This window comes from Callionymus lyra, chromosome 2 (assembly GCF_982586985.1).
Source record: "Callionymus lyra chromosome 2, fCalLyr1.hap1.1, whole genome shotgun sequence".
Taxonomy (NCBI): Eukaryota; Metazoa; Chordata; class Actinopteri; order Syngnathiformes; family Callionymidae; genus Callionymus; species Callionymus lyra.
The window spans coordinates 4,661,104-4,673,017 of record NC_141819.1 but is presented as its reverse complement, the minus strand read 5'-3'; the positions used below and the strand labels follow the sequence as shown (position 1 = coordinate 4,673,017).

Below are 11,914 nucleotides of genomic sequence, written 5' to 3'. Positions count from 1 at the left end.
TCTCAACACATGCACTTATTCTTACTATGTTTTTAAAATGAAAGTGTTTTCTTTGCATGTAGTTATTATGTGATGGTGTATTTATACAAGTGTGTTTTTAAGGATATAGCTCCGATCACGTGATCACATGAAGGAAACCGGCTTTAGCTTCTTTCATTCTGCAGCTTCACTTTGATATAACTGACTGACGTGATGTTGTTTCACAAGAACGTCTGTGACTCTCGTAGAGAAGACTTGAAGGATCCCACTGTGTTTGTTACATTATAAAAACAATCTTATAATTCCTAATTAAATGCGTTAAATGCCTGGAAAACAACTCCATATACATCATGTTGTCTTAATAAATAAAGATCATTAATTAAATGAATGAACAACATATTTATAAGTTTGCAAATAATTTATTATCCACTCATGTATCTACAAACATGTTTATTTTCAATCAATATTGATATTAATGTGTCTCTGATAAACATGGTTCTGAGCAGTAAATATGTACATAGAACACCTTCAAACCTGTCAGGAAGTCAAGTTTCACGCCATTATTATTCTTGATGAATATTAAATTTGCTGCGCACACACTGAAAGAGAAGAGAGCTCTGATTGGCTGATGTGCATGTCACATGGTTATTGCACCGATTGCCAGCTCTGGTCTATATTAACAATACACACTCACATGATTACACTCCCAGTTACTACAGCAGCACAGACACGAGTTAATGGTATATTATTTGCTGATAAAGAATATTTATAGACAAATGAGTCACTGGTCTTCTGACCAGAACTAACCAAACAAGACACTGATCAACTCCTTCTGACGCTGGTATCAAGCGTTGGACTGAAATAAAAGTATGTGACTCATGAAACTGGTCTTTCTTGTTAGACTGTTACCAAGCCTTGTGTTCTGGTTCATTGTTCTATTTACTGTACGCGCTTTCATTTCTCTCCTGCAGGGAATTAAAAAAAAATATATAGATATTTTCTGAGGATTTCTACAGAGGAGGTCTGTAACCTAATCAACGCCATATTCAAGGATAGATTCGACATGGACGGCTTCTTCCCTCATTGTCTTGTTAATGAAGATATCGCCTGTGATCTTGATGAAATGTTCTGGACTGATCTAGATAATCCCTCATAATTTCACTGCTGGATTTTCTTTTCTTTTTTGTTAGTTCCCCCCTATGTTTTTATAGTATCTTTTCTCTTAATTGTGTTTTTTTTTGTTTTTTTGTTTTTGTTTTATGAACAGTACTGTTGTAGCATGGCACCGGTGAACAAGATTTAACCCTTCTTTTGCTCGTCCGACGTCCTTCCTTGTAGGCTCTTTATTAAGGTTTTTCATGTAATTGGCCCCTGGGTTACCAAAATAGTAAAGCTCCCCCTTTCCACAGGGGGTTTCCCCAATGCATTTAAACATGCCATTGTGGAGCCTTTACTCAAAAAGCCAGGCTTAGACCCAACTGACCTCAGTAATTTCAGGCCTATTTCTAAGCTCCCTTTCTTGTCCAAGATCTTGGAGAAGGTGGTGTCTGAGCAGCTGTCTTTGTTCCTGGATCAGAGTGACATCCATGAGAAGTTTCAGTCTGGCTTCCGTAAACATCACTCTACGGAGACAGCTTTATTGAAAGTGTCCAGTGACATCATGATGTCGGCTGACTCGGGTAAATCCACTGTTCTGGTTCTCTTGGATCTGTCCTCAGCCTTTGACACAGTAGATCACCAGATCCTGCTGAGAAGACTGAGGAATGAAGACTGTCTGGGTCTGTGTTAGAATGGTTCTCATCATACCTTTCTGGGCAGTTTCAGTGTATCTGCCAATCAAACAAGGTCTGAATTATCTGTTGTGTGGAGTCCCTCAAGGTTCTGTTTTGGGTCCTTTATTATTTTTGCTATACTTGATTCCCCTCGGTGAAATCATTCAGAGATTTCCTGATGTTACTTACCACATTTTTGACATCCAGCTCTACTGCTCTTTTGATCCAACTGAGCCCCAGAGGCTGAACTTAGTCAATTGTTTGCTAGAAATCTAATAATGAGTGAAAACACTTTGCAGCTACATGTGGACATAATTGAAACTCAAGTTATTTCTCCTGATGATAAGGTTCCAGTGGTTCGGCGCACATACTACCGTACCAGGAGAGGAAAATCCTTCCGGACTGTTGCTCCTAAGCTTTGGAACGATCTCTGTGTTTGATGATCTACTGACTCCTTCAAGAAACATCTGTGTTTGATGATCTACTGACTCCTTCAAGAAACATCTGTGTTTGATGATCTACTGACTCCTTCAAGAAACATCTGTGTTTGATGATCTACTGACTCCTTCAAGAAACATCTGTGTTTGATGATCTACTGACTCCTTCAAGAAACATCTGTGTTTGATGATCTACTGACTCCTTCAAGAAACATCTGTGTTTGATGATCTACTTACTCCTTCAAGAAACATCTTAAAACATTCTTATTTGTGCTTTTCCCTGATTTTCTGGGACTACAGGGTTTTTCTTACGTGTATTGATCTTTTAAAGTATATATTTTAACTATTGTTTTTGATTGTCAAAGCGCTTTGTGGCCCTGGTCTAGAAAGGCGCTTTACAAATAACATTTTCTTACTTATAATTGCTTCTCGTTTTTTACAAATTGCGTTAAATGCCTGGAAAACAACTTATAACAACGAAACCTCTTGATAAGTATGAAATTTGCTGCACTCACACTGAAAGAGAAGAGAGCTCTGATTGGCTGATGTGCATGTCACATGAATGGTTATTTCACTGATTGCTTTTCTTCTATTTTCTTATATCATATTGTACTATGTCACGGCTCGATTGGTAGCTTGTGACCGACTATAAGGTACTTCTGGTCTATATTAACAATACACACTCACATGATCACACTCACAGTCACTACAACAGCACACACACACAATAATAGTATATTATTTGCTGATAAAGAATATTTATAGACAAGTTAGTCACAGTGGTTGAAAAAGACTCGATTCTTCACAACTGCCTCATCAGGAAGTTAAACAAAAATGCACGCGCACAAAAACACCCACGCCCTATACACACACACACACACACACACACAAACACACCCACCCACACACACACACACACACACTCACACACACACATTAAAGCACAGACACAAATGTAGATACAAAACAAATACTCACATGTACAAACATAAAAAAATACTCACACGTACAGTATACAAACACACACACACACAGTTGTTTGATTGTGGTGAGATTCAGATTTTCTGCGTCATCATTTGTAGATTGAGCTGCAGTTGTTTAAAAACATCAACATGGATCGTCTCGTTGTGATTCATTTCATTTCATCAACTGCTGACTTGTGTGAGAGTCAGAGAGTCACTGACCTGTCTGCAGCTTTCTTCTCTGTGGTCTCAGGTCCATGTTGGAGCAGAATTCAGCTTCTTCTGACCAGAACTGATGGAACAAGACACTGATCAACTCCTTCTGACGCTGGTATAAAGGGTTGGACTGAAATAAAAGTACGTGACTCATGAAACCGGTCTTTCTTGTTAGACTGTTACCAAGCCTTGTGTTCTGGTTCATTGTCAAGATTTTATTGACTGTACGTGCTTTCATTTCTCTCCTGCAGGGAATTAAAAGTATAAAAATATATAATTTCTGAGGATCTCTAGTTTCTTTGTCCAAAAACAACATGAATCCCTTTATCTTCATAACTATGGTTCTACAAATTATTCTTTCCGTTTACTCATTTATTGTCATTGCAACTAGTACAATGAGAAAAAAAAACATGTGCTCTCCACACAGCAGGGGGCAGTAGGCCTCGTCTGTAAAAGGCCTCACTTTCCACCAACAAGGCAACTTTTGGAGTCAGGAAAGCTGAAGTCTGCTGGACCCACTTGTAAAAGGTGTTGCACCCATAGTAACTATGTTACAGTTTTTTGTATTGCATGAACACTAAAATCAAAAGTCATACACAATTATAAAAACCTTATACTCGAGGAGCAAAACTCCAGCCCAGATTAACACAACTATAAGCACAATGTCAGCTTCACACTTTTTGCAAATGACTGCACACAGAACAATTGCATGCAAACACACTTGTTTCCATTACACACATATGCATATCAGCACGTCAGTGTGTCAACATTGATTTTACTGGCTTTTACTAGTTTTATATCCACCTTTCTCGTCACTTTTGACCGTTCTCATTGCAGTTTTAATTGGTTCTTACTTGAAACTGTTTCATTTGGACATCACGACTCCCGGCTACATGCTAGTCATGGACACGTCAAACACCGTTGACTCTTCCGCGCTTCAAGGTCAGAGTCAGAACCTGCTCAAGACTCAGGACTCATCCATTTTATTGACACAATCGACTCTTTTAATTTATCACAGATTATTGATAAACCAACACACATGGTTTTATACACACTGGCCTCAACCCATCCAAAGTTTCACTGAAGGATATCTGAGTGTCGGACCATAAAGCTGTTCTATTAACAATGGACCTGGTTACTCCATCCCCCGAACTCCTCCGACTCACTCGCTCACATGTTTTTAACCCTCACTCAACATCCTCCTTCACAGAGCATTTTACTCCTGCTTTTTTTTAGCAGCTTTAATCCTGAACCTCCCGGTTTTGGCAAAGACTTTATCCAAGATGAAAACCACCTCATGTGCTCTCAGTGTCATTCCCACGAAAAATTTTAAAGGATGTTTTTAACACAGTTTTACACATTTTATTCAGCTCTCTTTTCCTCAGTTCTTTTAAACATGCTGTGGTCCAACCTCGTTTGAAGAAACCCAGCCTGGACCAGTTTTTACTAATTTTATATCAATTTCTAAACTCCTGTTTTCAGCCAAAGTCTTAGAAAAGTTGGTGTCCCTCCAAATTTAATATTTTATGTCTTCATGTAATTTATTTGAAAGATTTCAATCAGGTTTAAGATCCGGTCACAGTACAGAGACTGAACTTTTCAAAGTCACTAATGACTTGTTTTTAGCTGCTGATAAAGAGGAAAGCGTGATTTTCATTATTTTAGATTTTACTGCAAACTTCGACACTGTTGACCACAATATTTTAATAGATCGTCTTAACTCTTGGGTTGGCATCAGAGAAACTGCACTGAGGTGGTTTTCTTCCTCCCTATTAAACAGAACCTTTGCGGTCGCCATGGGATACACCTCAAGTTCTACAGCCAGTGTCTCCTGTGGTGTACCTCAAGGGTCCGTTTTCTTACTTTTATTCTTTTAATACTTTCCTTTTTATTAAGTTTCGCCACACTTTACAGAATTTAAATCTCCAAACACCACTGAAAGGAGGGAGATAAAACAAACAAACACACAAATAAATAAACTAGACAAAATAAAACATACAGGTTTCAAATGTCCATCATTCAAATCCAAAAGTCATTTAGGAGTGATAGTGTCAAATGAAGTCCAATTTTTTCAATCGCCGGGTCCACAGAGTTTCTTTCAGTCTGAGTTTCAAGGTCAATTGCTCCATGAGTCGTATTACCCTCATAATGTTCATCCATTGATGCAAATCAGGAGCTTCTGCTTTGAACCAGTTTCTCGTAACTTTTTTACATGCAACCAACATTATTCACATTAGATACACATTACATGACATAACACAATCGTTTATATTTCCCAGGTACATCGTTTTTTTAGAGTGTTTGGCACAGAATAGCCAAGAATGGTTCCAATTGTTCTATTTACATTCTCCCAGAATATAGTTATAGTTGTAAATTGCCAAAAAATGTGGTCATGATGGACACCCTTCTCTCCACACAAAAAAAAAAAATCGTGTTATATTTTTCCAACCAAATTTCCTCCAGATCATAGATGTTGTTGAACTCAGTACTTCAGTTCCCGTTTCCCTCTCCCATTTTGATTTGATATAAGCAGCTGACAAAGAGTGAGTTGTTCTCAAACATTTATATATGGCGCTAATATCTCTGAATTGTGTTCCTCTGTATGTATTGTAGATCCATTCAAGCAGTCCTCCTGGATCCTCGTGCTTTGTATCTGCTTTACATAGTAGTCTCTTATTTGCAAGTATGGAAAGAAATCATCTTTAACTAGTCCAGATCGTTTTTTAGCTCCTGGAAACTCATTAAACCCTTTTTAGTTATTGTACAAGTTGCTGTTATTCCTTTGTTTTCCCAGTCTTTGAATCTCATATCGTGTTGGTTTGGTTTGAATTCATCATCATATGACACCCAGTTTAGGTTTTTTACTTCTTTTTCCTGCTTTCTTGTTGGATTATTTCAAACCGCTCTTGTAAAGTGTGTAGAGTGATAGGATCAAGAATATTGTATAACTTTCTTATGATTTTACTGTTATTAGAAGTGATCGGACCGGGATGTCATTTATTTTTGATTCGATATCCTTCCATTTTCATCATAGGTTTCATCAAACCAACTGATCTTCTCAGTTGTGCTGCGTAAAGTAGTCCTTGAGATTGGGAAGCCCCATCACACCTTTTTCTTTGGGTAAATGGATTGTTGTGTATTTTATTCTCTGCTTTTTTCCATTCCAAATGAACCTTTTATTGTTTTGTGTAGAGTTGACTATTTGGAGTGTTCGTCGAATATTATCTCGGGCTACACGTCCTGAGATGAAGCCAGTTTGGTTCGTTAATCAGATTTTACATAATTTTTCCATCTTTTTTTAAAATAATGGATGTATATATTTAATAATCTACATTTAGTGCAGATATCGGTCTATAATTTCCACATATTTCTTTGTCTTTTCCTTACTTTTGGATCACTGAGATTATAGCCTCAGAGAAAACTTTTTTAAGAGTTGAATTAAACAACCGTAAAAGTATGTGAATTTATTAATCTCAGGAGACCTTGTACCATTGTACTTGACACACAGTGAAAACAAAACATATCGTCACAAAGGTTAAATAAATTGTTTATTGTATCCTATATACTTATATATATATATCATTATATACTACTGTACACAATCCCTGTTACCTGATTATGTCGCTCTCCATGTAAGTCTTGATAGTTGTTACTACATTTTGTAATACATGAGAGACAACATTTCTGGTACTACTTTCATATACTACGGATATGATGGACAGTCATTTGGTTATTGAATAGAAAACATTTAATGAGGAAATTGCAACATTCTACCATAATCATGAAAATTCCACAGCTGGTTCCATCTGCCTGTACTGGAAAATGCTGAAAATAGGTGTCATGTTTAATAATATCTGCCTTATACAAATGATATCAAACAACAGATACAGTGAAGTCATGGCCAAACATCTCTGTCCAATCTTCTGTAGTAGATTATAGCCCTTAGACCAGGGGTCGGCAACCCGCGGCTCCAGAGCAGCATGCGGCTCTTTGATCACTCTGATGCGGCTCAGCAGTTGAAAATAATGAATGAGTATTTAATTCAAATGTATTAGTGATTTCATTTTCAAAATGTAATTCTATTAAGATTATTATGGCGATCTTATAAAATGTGTTAACATATTTTTGTCGCTCTTGATACACGTCACAACCTCCAATGTGCGACACCCTCCAGTGTCTGGTTACTTTAACTTTTCCACCCCAGGTAGGCTTACTATGGAGAATTCAAAGAAAAGAAAAGTGTCTGAAGAAAACAGAACGTTCAATGCTGCGTGGGCAGATGCATTTGCTTTCACTGCTGACGAGACTGGTTTACCTGTGTGCTTAATATGCAATGAGAAACTCGCTAACAACAAAAAGTCAAATGTCGCCAATTTCCAAAATAAACACGCAGCATTTGCTCAAAAATATCCGGATGGAAATGAGAGAAAAAAAGCTGTTTCTGAACTGACACGGAAGGTGATTTGAGCAAAAATCCCTTCAAGAAGTGGATGAAGTCTGCAAATATAAGTACATATGCTCGTTTTGTTTCGTTGCTGGACGAGCTGGAAAGCACATATTCTGATCTCCTGTTGCACAACAAAGTCCGGTGGCTGTCTAGAGGCGAGGAGCTGAAACGCTTTGCCGCGTGTCTGGAAGAGGTGAAAACATTTCTGGGCAGCAAAGGGCTCACATATCCTGTGTTGGAACAGCCAGAGTGGCTGGAAAAGCTACACTTCATGGTAGACATGACAGCGCACCTGAACACGCTAAACACAGCTCTTCATGGGAAAGGACACACAGCCCTGTGCATGTTGGAGGAGGTTTTGGCTTTCGAGCGCAAGTTGACAGTGCTTGCCAGAGATTTACAGAAAGGTACACTGTCACACTTCCCCAGTTTGAGTGAGTTCAAAAAAGCTCACATTGTGAATTTAGAGTATTTACATTCTGCAGTCATTGCAATGCAAACATCGTTTGGGAAATGATTCAGTGAGTTCAGAGGAAAAAACACATTATCCTTCCCTGTCACTCCCCTCAGCCTCGATCCATCCCTGTTGAATATGACAGCCTTTCCAGGTGTGAGTCCACCTGATCTTGAAATGGAACTGGCTGACATAGCCAACAAAGACATGTGGGTGTCCAAGTTAAAGCGCCTGACAGCGGACCTTGAAGATGTTTCACGCCAGAAGGCCGTTCTTGCTCAGAATCACAAATGGTGTGATATTGAAAACCTCCCCAAACCAGACAAACTTGTGTTCGAAACTTGGAACGCTATCCCCGACTTTTATGTGGACATGAAAAAGTATGCACTTGGAGTCCTGTCGATCTTTGGATCCACATTTGTATGTGAGCAGGTGTTCTCCAACATGAACTTTATTAAAAACAAACATCGCACACGCCTCACAGATGAGAGCCTACAATCCTGTGTGAAGATAAAGGTCATACAGCCCTGATGTGGAGACGCTATGCGCTGCGGTTCAGGAGCAGAAATAACATTGACCAAGTATGATAAATGATTTAATTTCCTATAATTTGGCAAATATTCACATTTTTTAATTGTTCAGTGAAATAGACATTTTATTATTCAGGTTGGCAGCTGACGGCACGGCGCCAGTAGAAGGATGACGGCACAGAGAGAGAGGACGGCATTTTTGGTTCTCTGCCAGTGGATAATTGAAGTTTGGAAAAAATGTATATGCAGTGTTATTTCATTTTAAATTTCAAAAGAGTTTTGTGGCTCCCATTGTTTTCTTTAATTTGTGAAACGGGTCAAAATGGCTCTTTGAGTGGTAAAGGTTGCGACCCCTGCCTTAGACAAACTTTTATTTTCAGAACAACTCATTTCTGGTAGATTTAACTTTAAAATTGCCTCTAGGTAAACATGACCTGAAGAAAAGAAGCACCACCTTTGAGTCTTAGTCCAAAGTAAGTAAGTAAGTAAGTAAGTAATTTTTTATTTATATAGCGCTTTTCTAGACCAGGGTCACAAAGCACTTAAACAATCAAAACAATATTCAATAAAGTATATACTTTAAAGATCAAGATAAAACTGATAACACAACAGGAGTTCCATAAAATCAAGGAAAAGCCTGAACAAACAGTCTGGAAGGATTTCTCTCCTCTGGTCCTGGACCGTGTGCCAGAAACCATCAGTAGATTCTGATCCACAGACCTCAGAGCCCGAGCTGGGGTGTAAGGCTGGATCAGGTCAGTGATGTAAGGAGGAGTCTGACCATGAATAGATCTGAAAGTGGAAACTTTTACATTTATATCGATAATGATTCATTCATTGGAGTTATTAATTAACTATGAAACACTACTTTGAATCAATCTCATTTACTGAAGTCACTTCGTGTTGTTGTGATTAATGTTCTTTACTGAGTAAGAGGCTCTTGAATTGATTATACAAACATATGAAAAATTGGGTCCGGTCCTGGTCCTTTGTTGCAGGCTGGCAAAGATCTCCCTTGACCGAGTTGGCGTAACTGTCCAGAGATGTATCTTTACTCGGTGCAAGGGGTCACAAGTCTTTTCTGGAAGAGCAGTTTGGTTGCTTGGTTCAGGCTTGCTTGGCTGGCTGCAGGAGATTGGGTTGCAGCTTGCTTGTGTCTTGAGAAGCTATGGTCAAGCTGGGAAGCTTCTCTCACCAAGTTGCAGAAAGGGAAGGGGCAGGAGTCAGGAAGGGGGTCGAAGAGAGGTGAGGATGGGACCCCAAGAGTGACAAGCGTGTCAGGAGTGTAAGGACCAGAGAGTCAAGAGCGTGATTTGTATCACGCACTGCCTCTTTAAGCTATTCAGTCTTGACCCAGGATTGATGAGCTGTTACTGATTCCTCACCCCCCATTGGCTGGAGATGAATGAACCACTTGAAGTTTTATTGTCAAAATAATTGTGTGATGTGTTTAAAGCTGGATTATGTGCTGGACAAAGGGGCCCCAGCAGAAGAAGTTATAGTGAGGGACGCCGACATCTGCCTCTGAAAAGAGCATTTTTGGAGGCTTGGTTGCAACATGTAAACGGAAAGCAATGTAGGTTCAGATTTATTTTATTACTTTTGGTTCATCTTTGTTGGAAATTATGTATTAGGTTTAACCCGACTGCAATTATTTTTAACTTATACAATCTGTAGAGATCCTGCTCTACTAAACGTCTGCAGGACCTGAATTCACCAATTTAGTTTCAGTAAAAAAATTAAACAATAAAAGTTCCACAAGTAGTTCAATCACAAATAAATGTACTTATAAAAGACAAAGACAAACAAAAATACTCTCAATTTAAACTATACTTGTCACTCGATCTAAAACACGAAATAATGAACAGTTTGTCCATCATTATTGAACATTAATGTTGCAGGCCTGAATCGTAGCTCAGGTGCGGTAAGACCGGATACGATGGGGCCGCTTCACTCCGCAAAGCAATCAATAAAAAAGTACCCAAGTGTCTGATGGATTTGGGGGAGGCTTCCATGTCGGGGGGGACTTGGAGGTGGTCAGTTGGCTCAGGTGGATTGGATACGTGGCTCCTTCAACTCAACTCAAATGCCGGATCTTTGATGATCTCTGAATGTCAGGCTGACAGAAAATCATCATCCAGCTTTTCTCGTTCCTTTTGGTTGCTCACAAACTCATCAGATCTTCAGTTGTCCTCCATCCAAACTCTTGAAAACGGCATTTAAAAGTCCCGGGCTGTGTCCCATATCACACACTTCTCTGCGTGCACTGGTTTATAGTACACATTAAGATGTGTATGTGTAACCAATGTGGAAAATGTAGGGTTGATAGCAGTGAACTATCAGTCCAGTAAATAAAATAATTATGGACAGAAGAAAATTCATCCACCACATACACAGTAGAGAAAATAAATATTTATATTATATTGTCTCCTACTCTAAACTATTATAAAAATATAAACAAAATATACTTTCACAAAGTATTCAATAACCAAACAAAAACAAAAGAGCCTCCTTGGCTGGAAAATGTATTGTCTTCAAACGAAAAATAATATTGTCTGTTTGTTGTGCTGACGAGCAAAATAAAAGTGCATAGAGTGAGTATCAATCCTGAAATACTCTAGTTTGTCCTGGAAGTCTTTGTGGAACAGATGTTTACTCGTCCTCCTTCGGTGACAATCAGGAACCAGCAAAGAACAGTGAAGTTCTAGGAGTGACAAGCGAGTGTTTCAATAGAAATGCAGGAGCGATGACACGTGTCTCAGTCTCTGAGCCGCTGAAGCATCTCAACACCACGCGATAACAAAATATAAAGTTCAACTCACTTTCAAACAAAGTGAAACAGTATAATATAAAATACTGTTGAGAAAATGTACACTTGCATGAAGTTACAAAACAATGTTCAAGCTTCATACACATAAACGTAAATAGTTGCTTCGATACAACGTTCATTTATACACAGAAATGTAAACAGAAATATGAACAATAATATAAACGTATTGTTTAGGCTCACCTAGGAGTGACAAGCAAGTGTTTCAATAGAAATGCAGGAGCGATGACACGTGTCTCAGTCTCTGAGCCGCTGAAGCATCTCAACACCACGCGATAACAAAATATAAA

The 11,914-nt window shown here is 38.6% G+C and overlaps 1 protein-coding gene across 1 annotated transcript in view; it reads right to left on the bottom strand.

Moving 5' to 3' along the window:
- LOC148085116 (NACHT, LRR and PYD domains-containing protein 3-like) overlaps window positions 1-11,914 on the bottom strand; it is a 449,698-nt gene that overhangs the window by 309,567 nt on the left and 128,217 nt on the right. The gene's annotated exons all lie outside the window — the stretch shown is intronic.